This window comes from Rhinatrema bivittatum, unplaced genomic scaffold (assembly GCF_901001135.1).
Source record: "Rhinatrema bivittatum unplaced genomic scaffold, aRhiBiv1.1, whole genome shotgun sequence".
Taxonomy (NCBI): domain Eukaryota; kingdom Metazoa; phylum Chordata; class Amphibia; order Gymnophiona; family Rhinatrematidae; genus Rhinatrema; species Rhinatrema bivittatum.
In genome coordinates, this window is record NW_021821326.1 from 71,394 (window position 1) to 82,933 (window position 11,540).

An 11,540-nucleotide genomic window follows, 5' to 3' on the forward strand; every position below is an offset into this window, starting at 1 on the left:
GTTGACCCCGCCCTTTTGGCTTGCGTGCGCACAGAGGGAACCCTTTTAAAGGGCCTCTGGTGTGAAGAGCAGAGCCGGCCTCCTTGCTGACGTCAGACGCCGAGGGAGATTTAAACTCGGCATCTGACCCCAGATCCTCGCCTTGCAACGCGGTCAACTCGTCTGAGTGGAGAGTTGCTGTCCTGACCTTGCCTGCCTGATCCTGATCCTGATCCTGATTCTGCCTGCCTGATCCTGTCTGCTTGCCTGATCCTGATCCTGTCTGCCTGCCTGATCCTGAACCTGGCTGCCTGCCTGATCCTGCCTGCCTACCTTCCTTAACTTGTTTCCTGTTCCTGCCGGCCTGTTCAGCCTTCCCATTCCAGTCCGTGGTTTGCAACCAATCTTTGGAGTGTCTTCTGGTCCTGATCCTGGTCGGTTCTCTTGTCTACATCTTCAGCAACCTGCCCTGAACCTGGTCTGTTCTCTCGTTACCGTCTTTAACCGCTCTCCTAAGTCCCAGCGGCCCGGGTCCCTAAGGGCTCCTCCTGGGGGGACCTCGGGCTTCCAGGGCAAAGCCACCTAAGTCCCAGCAGTCTGGGCCTCCACAGGACTCGCCTGGAGGGGTCACGGACTTCCAGGGTGAAGATCGTCTGCCTTCAGCAGCGGCACCGCCTTCCGACCTATTCCATCTGCGGAAAACTACTTCTTCCCTTCTTCACTGGTCGGACCAAGGATCCACTTTCTGATTCTCAACACCCGCATAGTTAAAAGGTGAGGTGAGAAAGGCTATAATATCTAAAAGAACATCTTTCAAGAAATGAAAATAGGATCCAAATCAAGAAAACAGGAAACAGCATAAGCAATGGCAGGAAGGCAAAGAGAAGCTTTGAAAAGAAGCTTACCATGGAAGTAAAACCTCTTAATAAAAACCTTTTCAGCTACATTTGAGGTAAAAAGCCTATGAGGGAGTCATTTGGTCCATTAGATGATCAAGAGGTAAAAGAGGCACTTAGGGATGACAAAGCAGAGAGACTAAATTCATTATTTGCTTCAGTATTCACTGAGGAAGCGGAGTCAGGAATGAAGAGGCGAAGATGCGTCTAGGGTGCAGGCACCTCCTGCTGGTCATAAGAACCCTAGGTGTGAACTGTAGAGAACACTTCTGGCTGAGAAGACTCCAGAGCCAGCACTAAGCCAGTGCAGGCAAAGGCCGAATAGACTGAGAATATGTGAAGACAGATCTCGAGTGCAGGTGCTTCCTGCTGGTCAGAACATGCCAAGACCTGAGGTGGTGTAATGGTAAACTTCGAAGACAGGTATTTCCTGAAGCATGAAGATTTTCGAAGTTGAAGATGCTGGTTGTTGGATGTGGAACCTGGGTGCAGGTGCCTCCTGCAGGTCGAATGAAATGCAGGGAGCTGGCCACATCAAGGTGGGAAGAACGGAGTTGATCACTGGAACCATGGCAGGCAACTCCTGCCAGTCGAGGAGTTCCAGGACGAGTGGATGCAGAGATGGTCTGACTGCAGACACCTCCTGCAGGTTGTGGGAACCAGACAGCTGTAGCGGAGACATCAACAACACAAAAACTTTTTGACTAAAGCAAGCATTGCATGTCCAAAAGCTAGGAGCAAAAACATTTTTGGGCAAAAGCAGGCTGAAGAAAAAAAATTTTCCAGTCAAAAATCAAGGCAAAAGTCCAAAGAAAACTGGAACCCATTGGGCACAGCTCACCGGGCTCATGGCCTTCGGATCCTGTTACGAGTGCAACCTACAGCAGTTGTAGGGACTGAAGACTTGGGGGTCTTCGGATCACGTTACGACCCGAGGGCACGGTCGACTTTAGGTCCTGTTATGAATACGATCTCTGGCAGCCGTTAAACTCCGAGGCATGGAGGTGCGGTCGTCTCTAAAGCTGGTGATGTGGGCCCTTGGGCCACAGCATGACCCGGGGAGCAGCTGGTGCTAGCATGGGTAACGAAAGCAGGACAAGGCTGAATCAAGGACTAGGGTACACGGTCTGACCCTCGCCCCACGCCCCAGGATGACCAACAACGCAATGTTGATTGATGAACAGCCCTCCGACCATTCCAAGCCCTTTCGGACCTGCTACTTGGTACGGCAATGGGCGGCAGACTGGAAAGAGGACGAGGGCAGACGGAGTCCTTCGAACACAGGAGACTTTGGACTAGGACTGAAGCGAAGACACTGTAAACAAGGACAGAGGTGAAGACACTGTAGACGAAGGCTGGAGGAAAGACATCATAGATGAGGACTGAAGCTAGACACCACTGACGAGGACTGGAGCGAAGACATCATGGACGAGGACTGAAGCGAGACATAGTAGATGAGGGCTGAAGTGAGACATTGTAGGTGAGGGCTGAAGCGAGACACTGTAGATGAGGGCTGAAGCAGGATCAAGAGCTAGTGCGAGTCTGCGACGCAGTGCACCCTACACAGTCCACCCATGGGACTGGTCACGGACCACGCTGGGCTCAAGGCAGTACTCCAGGAGGAATAGCTGATACTGAAACAAGACAAAGCAACTGCAGAGACCTGCACTGGGGCGCGCCCAACGCAGCCCCCCATGGGACTGGTCGCAGACCATGCCAGACACAGGGCAAGTTCAAACAGACTTGACATGGACTTAACGCAGGATGCAATAGGCTCTGAAGACCGGGACAACTCTGAAGCAGGATTCGATTCTCAAGGATTAAAAACAATGAACTGAAGCACGAGGTCTTCCAGAGGGTTGCGCTGTGGAGATGAGGATGGCCTTGTACCGTGAGGCACCCTATACAGCCCACCCATAGGACTGGTCACGGACCATGACAGCGGTACTCCAGGAAGGTGGACATCGGGGAACCAAGGTGTGGAGGCAGAGATGAAGGCAAAGACATCAGGAACATCGAGACAACAGAAGACCAGAACATCAGGCATGGGGGACAAGAAGACATCTGAAGATGGGGACAGAGGATGTCAGGAACCTGAAGACATCTGAAGCATGGACAAAGGGGCATCAGGAACATGAAGACAACAGAAGACCTGGACGAAGAACATCTGGAACATGGAGACGATTGAAGACCTGGATGAAAGACATCTGTAACATGAAGACAAAGCCGTCAAAGCAGAAGAAGACCACAGAGGACCTGGACAGGTCAGAAGACACAGATGACTGTGGAACCTGATCTGAAGGCCTGGAAGAACTGAAGCAAGGCCCTTTTATAGGGCTGAAGCAGGAAGTCATCATCAGAAGGAGCCAGCAACACTTCCTGTGGCTGGCCCTTTAAATATTGTGAAGAGGCGCGTGCCGGCGCCTAAGGAAGGCTGAAGCAGGAAGAAGCTTCATGGACAGCAACGCCCCAAAGAAACATCGCAGGTAGGACAAGGCAGGCTTCAGGACGGCCTCCTGCCATCCGACGAGGACCCCAAAGATGATGTCGCGGCTCCCTGCCACGGAGGCCAACCGGCGGAAGCTCCAGGTCGCGAAGGGGAGCGTTGGGGAGCCAGAGCGGCATCAGCCACGAGGAGAGGCTCCTGGCTGTTCAGGAGGGATCTCAGCGGCGATACCAGGCTGCAGGGGCGATGTCAGCATCAGCGGCCAGCCGCGAAGGACGGCCCCCGGCAGGCTCTGCCCTGCAGCGCAGGGCCAAAGATGGAGGCGGCGCCCAGGCTATGGAGGAAGGAGTCGGTGGCATCCTGCCACGGGACAAAGCTCTGCTGGTGGTGTTCCATGCCGCGTGTTAGGTGAGAGGCCTGCTCACGGAGAATAGCTCCGCGGGCAGGAATCGTAACATAAACTCCCACACTCCCGACTTGTAAGTTGAAGCAGTGGGGTTTGAAGAGAAAGAGGCACCAGGAGAGAGAAGCCTCATTGCTAACAACTGCTGACAATCTTAGGGGAAAGCAAGGGTCAGTTTCATAAGACCATGCATATAACCTTGGTTCTGCATAAGGATCTATCTTACTCTCTCTTTTTTAATGAATTTTAACTTCCAATATTTACTATGTTACTAAAAATGAATCTTACTGTAAAGAAAAAAACATTACACTTTAAAAAAAAAATCAAAGGTATATTTACCTGCCATGGTTGAAAGTCCTGTTTTAGATCCCCCCCAAGTTGAGACTTGGCTGTGTACATGTTGTGCAAAGCATGAGCCAGTGCATAGACTGCGGTGTAAAGACTGTAAGTGAACTGAAAATTATTCACATCAAACTCTGAAAGTGAAAGGTTAGACAGAGTCTCCAGCCCCGTGCAGCTATGCAAATTCAAATTTTCAGTCCCGTACACAATTTCACAATGGAATGCCTCCTTCCACAGAGGTTTCAGAACAGAGGGGTCTGGGAATGTGGATGGGTGGAGATTACGGAGGAAATCCTTGAAACCTGGAATCTTTCCTTTATGAATGGCAATTTGTAGAGAAGCATTCAATATGCTACAAGAAGAAAGTAAGTATGGGTAGTGTATGTTATTTAGGGAAGAGGTGGCAGAAGATATGAGCCACTGCTTGCCAGTCATCTCTTGCCACCATTGGAAGCAGAATTGTGCTGCTATGTAACTGGTAGTGCTGTAGATGATAATCACATTAGCCAGCGACTTCTTGACCTTGTCAACAACCCAGTTCCATCTTGCAAAGTCTTTAGCTGTAGGGGTGATGGCCAAAGGTGTTTTTTCTACAAATTCCACACAACTTCCACTCCTGATAATCTCCCTCTTCAGTTCGTCGCTGCCCCCTCTGATCACTCTCATCATCCGAGGTGAGAATCCCCACCCAGGTCCATCTGAAGAGGTTCAGGAGCTGAATCAAGCCCTGGAACTGAGAATGATCATTTGGGATCGTGCGATAGAAGAACGGGAACTTTACCCGGTCATTGAAGAGTATGTCCATAGATCCGTAACTTATCTGTGATTAAAAAGAAAACATGAGAATCATCCAGATTTCTTTCCTTTTTTAAATTTAAATTGAATTAGGTTTATTCATTTAAAGTAATGAAATAAAACAAGAATATTGTAGGTTATGAAGCAAACAAAAGCAAGAAAAAGGTACTAATTCTACCATAACCTCGATAGCCACAACCAGTTTGTCACAAAAAGAGGTAGAGAGGGGTGACGGTAACAAATTCACTCAGACTCACACACCAGACAGACAATGTGTTGGTAACAGTTGGCCGCAGCTTTATTGTATATTGTTTGATAGATGCAAAACGATATCTAAGTACCTGAGCCATTACAATAGATCTATCTGTCTAGTGCCCCTATGGCAGGCAGTGTGGCATCTCATGACCTGGGGCTCGCACAGTCAAGCAAGGCCCTGTCCTTCCAAAAGGCATTTCCCTTGGGTGTTCCCAGTTACCCGTCTCACACAAGCAAAGTGACTGTCCAAGTGATGTGGGCGCCTGTTCTGCTCCTGCTCCAGAGTCCACCAACCCTGAGAGCAGACAACTTCCCCCAGCATATTGAGGATAATGGAACACACACGATGCACTACTTCCAAATGAAACTCCCCCCTCCTATCTCAGGTGCCCCGTCCCAGATGAGACATAAAATAAATATTAAGATGAATGATGACTTACTAACTAGCTATTCAGGAAACCATCAAAATTTTGGGTGGCTGGGTGGGTTGCAGCAAAAGTAACAGCATAGGAAGCAGGAGCAAAAAGGCTGGAACTCCAACCATGCCTGAAGTAAACTTCCCATGTTGCTGGCTCCGCCTCTCAGCCGTTCCCCATCTTCAAACAGCCCAATGGGCATGAAGGATGTTGCCCGGCCAACCCCTTAGCAACTCAGGCCCTCCCCCTAGCACAGCCCTTTCAGCATGGCCTACCCTGCTTCCAGCTGCCCCCCCCATTCCCGTATTGGCCCATTGCTCCATGACACATGCCTGCATCAGATGGTGATGTCATCATGTGCTGCATGCTGATGATGCCACCTGATGCCACCGCCAAACTCAGCTGCACACGCTGAGTCAGCCAGGTCCACACAGGTCAGTGACCCACCTGCAACTTCCCCTCGCTTCAGGTGCAGCACCGGGTTATTGACGGTGTCCGTGCATCAGCCCAGCACCATGCCTTAATCATAAATTTTACATAATCTACATCTTAGTCCACTTTAGGAGGGGAGGTCATTAACTCCATAATACAAACATAACAATAATGAGGAAGAATATGCAACATTGTTTATCTATACTTTTATCCAAAAGCTTCATCATTAATAAAGGTCTCCAAATGTAAAGGATTGCATATAGGAAATATAACCCATGCAGTAGTTACATGATGTTAGGTTCCATATTAGAAGCTACCACCCAGGAAAAAGATCTAGGCATAATAGTGCATAATACATTGAAATCTGCTCAGTGTGCTGCAGCAGACAAAAGAACAAACAAAATGTTAGGAATTATTAGGAAGGAAATGGTGAATAAAACGGAAAATGTCATAATGCTTCTGTATCGCTCCATGGTGAGACTACACTTTGAGTACTGTGTACAGTTCTGGTAACCACATCTCTAAAAAGATATAGTTATACTGGAGAAGGTACAGAGAAGGGTGACCAAAATGATAAAGGGGAATGGAACAGCTATGAGGAAAGGCTAAAGTGGTTAGGGCTGTTCAGCTTGGAGAAGAGACGGCTGAGGGGAGATATGATAGAGGTCTTTAAAATCATGAGAGGTCTAGAACAGGTAGATGTGAATTGGTTATTTACACTTTTGGATAACAGAAGGACTAGTGGGCACTCCGTGAAGTTAGCAAGTAGCACATTTAAAACTAATCAGATTAAATTATTTTTCACTCAACACACAATTAAGCTCTGGAATTAGTTGCAAAGGATATGGTTAGTGCATTAGTGTAGCTGGGTTTAAAAAAGGTTTGGATAAGTTCTTGGAGGAGAAGTCCATTTACTGTTATTAATCAAGTCGACAGGGAATGCCCTCTGCTATTGCTGGCATCAGTAGCATGGTATCTTTTTAGTGTTTATGTACTTGCCAGGTTTGGCCACTGTTAGAAACAGTATGCCTGGCTTGATGAACCCTTGGTCTGACCCAGTTTGGCAATTTCTTATGTTCTTATTTAAATACAAACCTATTTTTCTGATGCCCAATGACATTTACACAGATATTTAAGGAACATAGGTGTTTGCTCTGATTTCTGCCTTGTATCCTAATCTCAGGCTGTTTGTGTGCTTCACACAATTTTCAGGATGAAAAAGCATTATTTGCAGGTACTTTTATAGTGACATAAACGTATTCCCATCTGAATTATTATATGAATGCTTTCATTTTTACTAATGCAGTTATTATAATTTTGATTCCAGATTATGTTAAGTTGAAAGAATATTGTAGGTAATAATCACATAACAACATTTATAATAAATAGGTGATATGAACAAAACATAAGAATTTTACCATTTATGAGTGGTCCCAAAAATATCAGTGGCTTGGCAATATATCAAGAAGGGCTACACAAAGAAATCCAAACAATGCATATCCTATTTCAAAGGGCATAAAACCTGCAGCTCCTCAAACTTCAGACAGATTCCCTGCTGAGAGCTTACAAGACAGCATGACCGATCTCACACAATAAGGATCTCCAGCACTGACGTGCACTCCAATCAAGAACTCGCTTATAGCTGAGTCACTACTGGGGAGAGCCAGGAGACACTCTCTTTTTCCAGGAAAGCGAAACAGCTTCTGCTAGGCCTTTGTATATAAATATTCCCTATTAGTTGGGGGATTTGGGACCTCATTTTCTAAAGTATCACAGACCTGCAATACTTTAGATGAGGGGCGGGGGGCCGAATCGGGGGTCGGGCCTGCGCTAGCCGGCAGCGATCGCACCTTCGCGGTGCGATCGCTGCAGGTTTCGCACCCAATAGCGCCACCATAGGAGGTGTAGCTATTGGGAGCGAAAGCGTATGCGAAAAGGGCCTTACCTTTTCGCTGTCCGTGGTGTCGGCGCAGAGTTGGTCCCGGTGACGCCCCGACTCCTCCTCTTCCGGGGCCGACTCCGCCCTGACTCTGCCCCCATCCTGGTATCACACGCGATAAGGGACTTTTCGTGTGTGAAAGGTCCCTTATCGTGTGCGAGTGGCTTGGAAAATGAGGCCCTAAGATAGTTATGCTTGCTTATTGTGCTCGTTTGATTGTATTTCTACTGGTACTCTTATAAGTGCTAATTTTGTTTTCTCACTATATTATATTTGGTAAATATTCTTATGTATTCTTATATCACATACAGTTATTATTATTATCAGAGGGAAGGGTTGGGTAATTTTCTCAGATTTATTCTCCTGACTCCTCCTACTCACAACCCCCAGTCAGCTCCACCCGTGACACCAATAAATAAGGAACCAAGAGAAGAGGCTGGGCAAATATTCTACTGATTTCCTAGAGAATATTGACTATAAATCCATATCTGTAGTTGAATAAAATATGGACTGCATTAGCCTGCCTTTAATTAAAAGAAGTTAGTTGATAACCCTGTCTATAGTCATGCAAACCTCTTTCAGAGGCAACAAATGTGTATTTTTCTGTGCTGTTCTTTTGTTTGATTAAGCAATGTGCTAATGTTTTTATAACATAATGTTCTGGTTGAAGTAAAGGTTTTGAATTATTTCTTATGGTTGCCACAGATGTAGATCTTATGTTGTCTTATCTTGCTGTGTCTAATTCTGCCTAATAATGACCTGATTCTCTTGATGCTTCTGGTCTCATCCAGCCCATGCTTCTCTCTGGTGTTCTGAACAAGGAATTTCTTGAAAGTACTGTTTGGGGTTTCATGAAAGACCTAAACTTGTTTGAAATTATTCCAGGAGATATACAACCTAGGTAATCTATCAAACTCATATATCACCAGCAATGAACCAGGCTAGCGAAAGGAGGATAAGAAAGGTCATTACTATACCTGTGGGAGTTGATAGATCCCTGTAAGTTGGGCAATTGCATGTGATGTATCTGATGAGAGACTTCCAATAAAACCAGCCACCTGGCCTTGCTGGTGACAGTTGTAGCCAGGAGTAGGATCCTCTTCTCCAGATAAGATACTTAGGGCTCTGTATACTGAAACACCGGCATGAAGCAGGAGTCATAGATATGGAAGCCCAAGGTGATGTTGGGTAATATCTCAACATTTTGGTTGATCTCCTCAATGGCAAAATAAAAAGCCAAAAGATGCCGATAGTAACGGAGATTCAGTCTGTGAACAAAGTTTATTACAATTTATCACCCACCTTTTAGCCAGTAAGTACAGATGTTGAGGACACCTACAAAATTCTGTTTGTAGAAATAGTTGTTCTAAATTTTTCCAACTATATTCAGTGGCAGACTCATGTCCGTAAGTCCCACTGAATAAGTTGGAAAATGTATACACATAACTTTGCCTGTTTACTAAATAAGCATTTCAAGCTGTCTCATTCTCAGCTAAAGTAACTTAACTCCAGTTGGATTATTTTAAAATTCTTCCATCAGAGTTAACTTGAATTTTCAGACTGAAGAAATGTGGCATTATACTGAATAGGCTATTTTATAATTTATATTTTTATTCAACTTTTATAACATTTAATTACATATCACAGCTTAAAATAACAATAAGAAAAAGAGAAATGCATTTCTCAAACATCATAGTCCTAGCTGTGAATAATAATCTAAACATTGATCATAAGAAAAAGAGAAACTAAGAGGGGATCATAAATATCAAGAAGCAGTATACATATGAAAATATAAGGTAATAATCAACGCTACCCCTAATTCTATTTTACCAGAGCAATAGAGGTACATTTAGGGATGAGTATCCAAGTATTGCTTTAACTGAAGTGCCTGATTAAAAATATACTTATTCCCCTGATTTATAACAATACATTGACATGGAAATTTTAATAAGAATTTCATTCCTTTTTTCTGAGCTTCTTCTCTCATTACTAAAAATTCCTTCCGTCTGATTTGTGTTGTACGGGGTATATCAGGATAAATCCTAATACTTTGACCATAAAATTTCTCGTTTAAATGTCTAAAGTATAATCTCATTAGAGAATCTCTTTCGGACAAGGAGGAAAATTGTATAATGAGGGTGGCTCTGGTATTTATATTTGTTTCAAAGGATTTTTCTAACAACTCTGTTAAATTCAATTCAGATTGATTTTCCTGATTCTGACTCTTTAATTCCTTTTGAGGGACATAGTAAATTCTAGCAATCATTGGTATAGCCTCATTGGAATATTTTAAGATATTCACTACATAACTTTTAAATAGGTCCATTGGGGACATTAAATGACTCTTAGGGAAATTCAATATCCTCAAATTGTTTTTCCTAACCTGATTTTCTATTATTTCCAATCTCTCAAAATGAATTTTTTCTGATTCAATTAAATTTACTTGGATTTTATCCATTTCATTTACCTTAATTTGCATAGATTTTACAGATTCTTCCACCTTATCTATTTTAGTTTGAAAAACCCCATTCTTATTCATAACCTCCTGCATCGTATTTGCTATGGCATTTATAGATTTCTGCATTGATATTAACATAATACCAATCTCTTCAAGGGTAAAGTTTTTTGGAGTTATTAATGACATTTCAGTTATAGGTTCTTCTTGAATAATCTCACTCCCTTCCTCTATTGGAGTCTTGCAGGGGGTGGATTGCATTGATGTACCATCAAAATGATCCTTGGAGCCCTTCTGAGGGCTCTCCGAGGAGCAGATCAAAATCTCTGCTTCTCTCTGGGATCTAGGTGATAAAAAATCCAACTTTAATTTGGGATCTTCTCCAAAGAGTGTCCCAACTTTTTCCCCATTTGGTGGCTCAGGTGTTTCTGGTGCCCCTGGAGTTAAAGAGATCTCATGTCTGGAGGAAAAACCCTGCTCCTGGCTCAGTCCTCCTGCGACATTACTTCCAGGCATATTTGGGGGGTTTTTGCAAACATTCCTCGATTTTAAGTTGGTTGTCCGTCACAGGGGTGGAGGATGACTCTCTCAACTTCGCCTTTCTCTTTGTGTGCGGCATCACAAAGAGAGGGCTCAGTCCAACTTATTTATTCACACAAATAATATAATAGGTAGTTTATCTTACCGAGGCTCTTGCCGTTGATTCAACAACTTTAGATCCTTCTCAAAGCTTCACGACTGCAGCACAAATATTCAAACCAGACAAATAGGGATTATTGCCAACGCCAACTTCGCCAAGCTAAGCCAAGCAAAGCCGCTCGCCCCTTAGGCGCTCGCGGCTTTGGCAGCGCGCCGGCGGCTGCGGTGCGCCGAAAGGACGCTGGTTTTGAAGGCGTCTCTATCGGCTCCACCCCTGTCGTCCAGGTCCTCGCAGGCAGAGAGAGAGGAAATCAGGAAATGCTTCTCAAGGTAAAACACCGGCTGCAGCGATTAGGGAGCTCAAGGGACGCCGGTTTTGAAGGCGTCTCTATCGGCTCCACCCCTGTCGTCCAGGTCCTCGCAGGCAGAGAGAGAGAAATCAGGAAATGCTTCTCAAGGTAAACACCGGCTGCAGCGATTAGGGAGCTCAAGGGACGCCGGTTTTGAAGGCGTCTCTATCGGCTCCACCCCTGTCGTCCAGGT

General features: G+C 45.2%; 1 pseudogene; it reads right to left on the reverse strand.

Moving 5' to 3' along the window:
• The window catches only part of LOC115082593, a 42,437-nt pseudogene extending 33,266 nt beyond the window's left edge, over positions 1 to 9,171 (reverse strand).
• Between the last annotated feature and the right edge of the window lie 2,369 nt (positions 9,172 to 11,540).